Raw genomic sequence first — 6,000 nt, 5'->3', positions numbered from 1 at the left:
AGTGCCAACCCAGAGCAGAAAGAGAGAAAAAAACATTTATGCCGTAACAAGTCTTAGCATCAAGAAGCACGGTGTTGTGTATCAACTTTTATATCCCTGTGGTTGAAGTAACATTGGAAGATCTTATTCTGGGAGATGCTTAAACTCAAGAACTCAAACAGCATAATGCATTGTTGTTTACTGTTGAAACGGAAGGCACTCAACAATTGGGATAGGTCTCCTATCAAAATCTTCAACCAGTTCAGTATCTGATATACCAACGAAGGCTGTGGGAAAGAGGGTAAGCTTGTTGAAACACATACTGGAACAGTGTGAACCCTCTATGCTTTTGACAAGATAATTAAAGCCTCAGCAAGAGAGAATTTGAGGCTATCCAGTCACACTGAGAACATACACACAAAAAGGAAAAGAGCATGTAACACAACCAAACTTCATATATGAAGGAAGGTGTAGAAACAACTTTCAGTTAATAGATGTGATAGAAGAGAGTGCTTAGGTAGCAAACCTTTTTCAGAAGCTTACTGTGCTCTTAAATAGAAAAACTACTTTCACAGCTTTGTAAAATGAGGAACCTTAGTTACACAATTCACAAAATATTTCCAAATCTGTTGAGCAGATGAGTCAAATTCTGCATATACAGGAATGACATTTTGCTGAACGCACTGTATTGCTGCTATTAAATCTCATACTGCTTTTGGGCAATTTGGCCATGGGAGAGAATTGGAAATAAGAGGGGAGGGAAGGAAAGAACAGGTTAGAAATGCTGAAAAATCATCCAGTGACATTGCCATGTTCTTTGGTAAGAACTAAACCTGACAATTTCAATTTTTTGTCAATTCTTAACTGAAAGTTTTTCATTAGAAAAGAACCCACAACCCTCCCTTCAAGCATCCACCCACATTGCAGTGACTATAATAGTTTATGGAGCTACAGTTGTTCCCAGATCATCAGCAGAATTCATAGTACTGAACAGAAGAGTTATCCTAATTTATTTAGCTTTTGAGATAGCCTTAAGTGTAATTTTTGGTGTTAAGATCATATTTTTTAAAAAGCTTCAATTTTATTTTTACGGGCAGTGATACTTACTCACTGAACAGTGTTTGCAAATACATTCTCTAGGTGTGTGCTAGGTACCACCATAACAGGGTAGAAATAGAAACTGTATCCAACCACAGAGCTGCCAGCCTGCAGCATTATGCAACATCCTTTAGTCAGTCCTCTTTTAAAAAGTTTCCAAGCACGGAATAATGTGGCTTTTCAGACCGAGATGGGCTCTGGAGGGGAAAAAAAAACCCAGAAGAAACGCTCAATAAAAACTATTATAGACCCTTCATCATACAAGTAATATACACACACAAGAGAACCAGTTAAGCCATAGCTGGAAAAACACTTTACAGAGTACATTTAACGCAGGTACTACAGAAGGTATGCCTTTGCTTTTCAACCAAATAATTTTTAATGCTTGCATTAAAAGCTAAGATTCTCTCAGATGGGCACTGACTAGCTGTACTTGAAGCAGACTGGAAATAAAAAACAGGACCTAAAAGCGTTACTCTGATAAACTGACTTAGACTAAGCAGCAAATATTAAGGAGTGGGAATGATCACTAACTTCAGACTAAAGTATTACTCTCCTTACAAGAGCTCTTTTGGAGTCAGGCAACTTATGTTGCTACCCTACACTACCCTAAAGAGGTTTGTCTCATTGTCAGTGGACAATTTCTCTCGATTTTTGCAGCATGTGAGCTGAGTTTATGGTCGACAGCAAAGGCATTGGTCTGGAAGTTGTCTCTGGGAGTATTCACTTCTCTGAGGTCTCTTCTCCCCTCTGCCTCTACCTCCCGTGCTTCCTCTGACCTACGTATTCTACCACATGACTTCCACTTTCATATCTTTTGTTTAGACACCCTTGTACTCACCTGCTACACTCTGAAGAACTCAAGGCCAAATATCCGAGCGCACTGAAGAAAATGCAAGAGGGGATTTTTATTTTATTTTTAAAACATACATTATCTTGTTTCCAGCTCTGTAAATGGGTGAGCCCTGGGGCTGTAGAGTAATCTTTTGGGACTGATTCAAACCGTATGAGATCTTATCTGTTGGCAAATTCACCAGTTACTGCCCTTTCTATTTCCGCTTGCAAGTAACAGAACAAATTCTGGTATCAAAAATTTTATATCCATGCTATTTAAAAGTGATTTTTCATTTTCCAGGATCGACACTTATATTAACTTCTTAGGGAAAAATAATTACTTGTGATTATATTACAGGGGTACAACAACAGCAGACAAGAATTTGAGATGGGATAGATTTTTTGATTAAGGAGGAAGGGGAGAAGACGACAGGTAGGAACGCCGCTCTCCTACCAGACTTCCTCAGGCAGATTTGGCCAAAAATGTGAAGCAGATTTTGGCCACCAAAAGCTAGCATTTTCTCCAGAATGCTCATCAAATATTTAAGTATCAAGGACAAAATCAAGAGTTACACTTGGGAACTACATATCTAGCCTTCAGAGAATAAGCATTTTGCTGAAAGCCGCAATCCAGTCTAAACTGAATTAGATTTTTCTCCCTACAAAAGCATCTACATTCAGAGATTGGTAATAGCATAGTTTACATTAGATTTGCTCAGTGCTCTAGTCCTAGCCTTGAGACACAGGCAGTCATTAAGTACATATATGAGACTTCAGATTCTTCAAGATCTGCTAAGCTTGGACTCAGTGGCAGACAATTAAATCCTTGCCAGATTGGCTGAGAATTTTAGCTCAGAAAGAGGCACTGCACTCCCCACATCACCCATATACTTGTATCTATCGCTTTAGACTACTGCCTGTTTACCATCAATCCTGAATTTTGGATGCAAGAATAAAAGGGTCTAAATTAGTGTTGTATAACACACAGAAGGACAAGCAGAAGAGTATGAAAGAAAAGCAATCAACAAGAAAGTTGAGAAACAGGAAGCTGAAAGCAGACCATCTTTTTCAGCAACTATTCACATGTTTTTAAACCTTTGTGCACATGATACGAACTTGAATCCTAAGGCTAGAAAAGAGTACAGCATGGTAAAACAGAAAACAAAAGAATTCTCACTGAGGCCCCAAGGCTTGAAGTCTCTCATCCCTGTCTCAAAGAATGAAGCAGTCTTAAACTGCTGTATTGGCTCAGGGTTGTAGAATAGATTTCCATCCTACTGAAAATGAGAATTTCTGCCCTGCTCAGGGGAAAGTTTAGGTGCTGCTGAACTTCAACTGTTGTTGAAGATGTGCATTAGTCCTCTTAAAATACTTTCGATACAAAAAGTTTTTGCTTAGATGGCCATGTATGCTAAAGAAAAAAACCAGAAAATAAGACATTATTAGTTGCACAATTATAAGACAAGAAAAAACCCAAAGCAATAGACAAGAACACAGGAAAATTTAAGAGAGTACAGCTGTAATGACATTTATTAAAAGGCATGCTACAACAACTAGAGTTAGGAAAAGAGTTAGGTATAGATACCAAGTAATCAGCAAATACACTAATGTAAAAGAAACAGAATATATTGCAGCATAAACAAAATCAAAATAACCATGCACTACACAGTCAGAAAATAGGTTTCTTTAATATTACATCTTCTTTTCAGTTTTAAGTCATCTCAATAGACATGGAATCCTTTTTCTGCAATGCCACAAGATGCTTTACAAATGAAAGCTGTTGCTTATTAAAATATACAAGACAATTGGGTTTTTATATAAAAACATTTTACACCTCCATTTGTTCCCCAAAATACCTTTGCCAGGTTTAAAAAAACAAACAAACATGATGTTACAAATATTTACAGCATTTTCATGTGTTAGATGAACATTTTTACAAACGGAAAGGGAACTTTTGTGAACAGATTGTGTAAAATGAGGGAATGCCAGCAATTCTTAGCCATGCTTTGTGTGTCTTGAATACAGTACTAAAAGTAGTCCATTAACCTTTTGCCTTATCTCACACCATTTGGTTCACATTACGATCTCATTTTCCACTGTGTTTCATCCAACAGTAGTAGTCTCAAGGCCACTTTGCATTGGGTCTTCCCATCAGAAAGGAGCGTGTGAGGAAAACACAGATTTTCCACAAAATGTCTCAGTAAAACCAGAACAGTCAGTCTTTGGTCAGAGAGTGAGGTGACCTTCTGATGCAAGAATCTGCTTGGTTAGCAACCTTCGTCTTGTGCTACTGCAGTTCTAGGGTGAACTTTTGCAGAAAGTGGATAACATGTTCAAAAAGAATTGGAAAGTGCTTAAAATGAACTACGTACATAGGTGGTAGCTTCCCACTCGTAAGTAATTCACAGTTTCCAAGAAGTGAAAAACTGCTTACAGTGAGGACATTAGTCTGCTAAGGTAAAAGCTTTCTTCATCTATCAAGGACCTTCAACTACGTCCACATTTCATTTCTTTGGGACTGCTTCAGGCACAAAATGCTATTACTATTCAAAGTTGGAAATATGTGGGTTATGCTTGGATTCCTGCATATTGCAGTACAAAAGAAAAAAAACTGCAATGGTAAAGGCAGAGAGATAATTAAATCTGTATTGAAACAGCTGTAATTCACTTCTTGGATAGTCAGTGGACAACATTCATTTTTAACAATATAAATATACAATTTCCAGGGGAAAAAAGTATTTATTATACTTAAGACAGCAACAGATATGATAAAACCCTACATGTAAAACTACTGAAGGCACATAAACTTTGGTCCAATTTTGTTCCCATCCCCCATCCCCCCACAATAAAACCCTGAATTAAATACCTCAGAAATTCTCCATTCTTTCTTGAAAAAATTCACAATTCCTAACTGTTAGGATTTGCTTTGAAAAGAGCAGGCAAACAGTCTTGTATATAGCAAACAAATCTTCAGAAGACAGTTAGAAAATGAAGTTAAAGAAAAAATTCTGTGCAATCTGACCGGTATCCTTTCAGCACAACGGTAACAACAACAAGTTTGGTAGTTCTGCTCTAGTTAACAACACACCAGGGCAAAAGGTAAAGGCAAAACAATGTTTTTTGTAAGCAGTTGACTTCTCATTTGAAAAACAGTAGTATGAGGTAACAGTATAAAATGACAAGTAGTGGGTCCGCATCCCTTATAAAAAAAGAACTCATCCCTTTTCTCCTGACATGAATCGGAGAAGGGCAAGATATTTGATCACACAAACCACACTGGCAGTATTATCAACAAAGGCAAATAGTTTTCTCAGCATACTGAGAAACACAGGTTTGCCGTCTGTAATCAGAAAATGTCATATATAGGCACATCTCCTCAGACATGTGGAATATCTTAGGCATAAAAAGGACCTCAATCTATCAGTGCACAAAAAAAGTGGAACTGACAGGACCAACAGACAAGGCAACCAAGTCAACGTATGAATCAAAGTTTCAGAAATTTGTTCTGATCTTCGAAGACATTTGAAGAAATTCAAAGAAGCAAAAGTTTTACCATTATGCAACAAATCACGGGTCATTTGAAAAGGCACTAAGCTATTCCTGGGTTGTTAAAAAGGCCTTAACTACACTTCGAACCAAGCATGCACCCAGCAAAAAAAATGGAGCTAAATGTAACCCACAGCTGATTTGTGGACTTGACATATACATAGGCAGAGAACTCTACCCTCAACCATTTCCAGTACCTGTAGTCAGGATATAACCACTAGAGTTTTAGAGTACAAGTTCTGGGTTACACAATGCACATTACCAGGTACTTCACAAATGATTTAAACAGAAATTAAGAACCTATATTAAAGAAATTATGAACATATCTTTAACAATTTAAGGCCACAGTATAGAGAAGACGGAGCCAGAATCTTCTTGGGAGTTGCACAGTTAACAGGACAAAAGGCAACAGACATAGGATGCAGTATGTTTAAAGCCTAATTATATATTAGGGAAAAAAATTCACAGTGAGGGCAGTCAAACCTCGGAACAGTGAGAAGAACAGAGAATTTGTGTAATCTCCATTCTTGGTGTCCTGGTTTC

Source organism: Gymnogyps californianus, chromosome Z (genome assembly GCF_018139145.2).
Source record: "Gymnogyps californianus isolate 813 chromosome Z, ASM1813914v2, whole genome shotgun sequence".
Lineage (NCBI taxonomy): Eukaryota > Metazoa > Chordata > Aves > Accipitriformes > Cathartidae > Gymnogyps > Gymnogyps californianus.
This window is presented reverse-complemented; position numbering follows the sequence as displayed.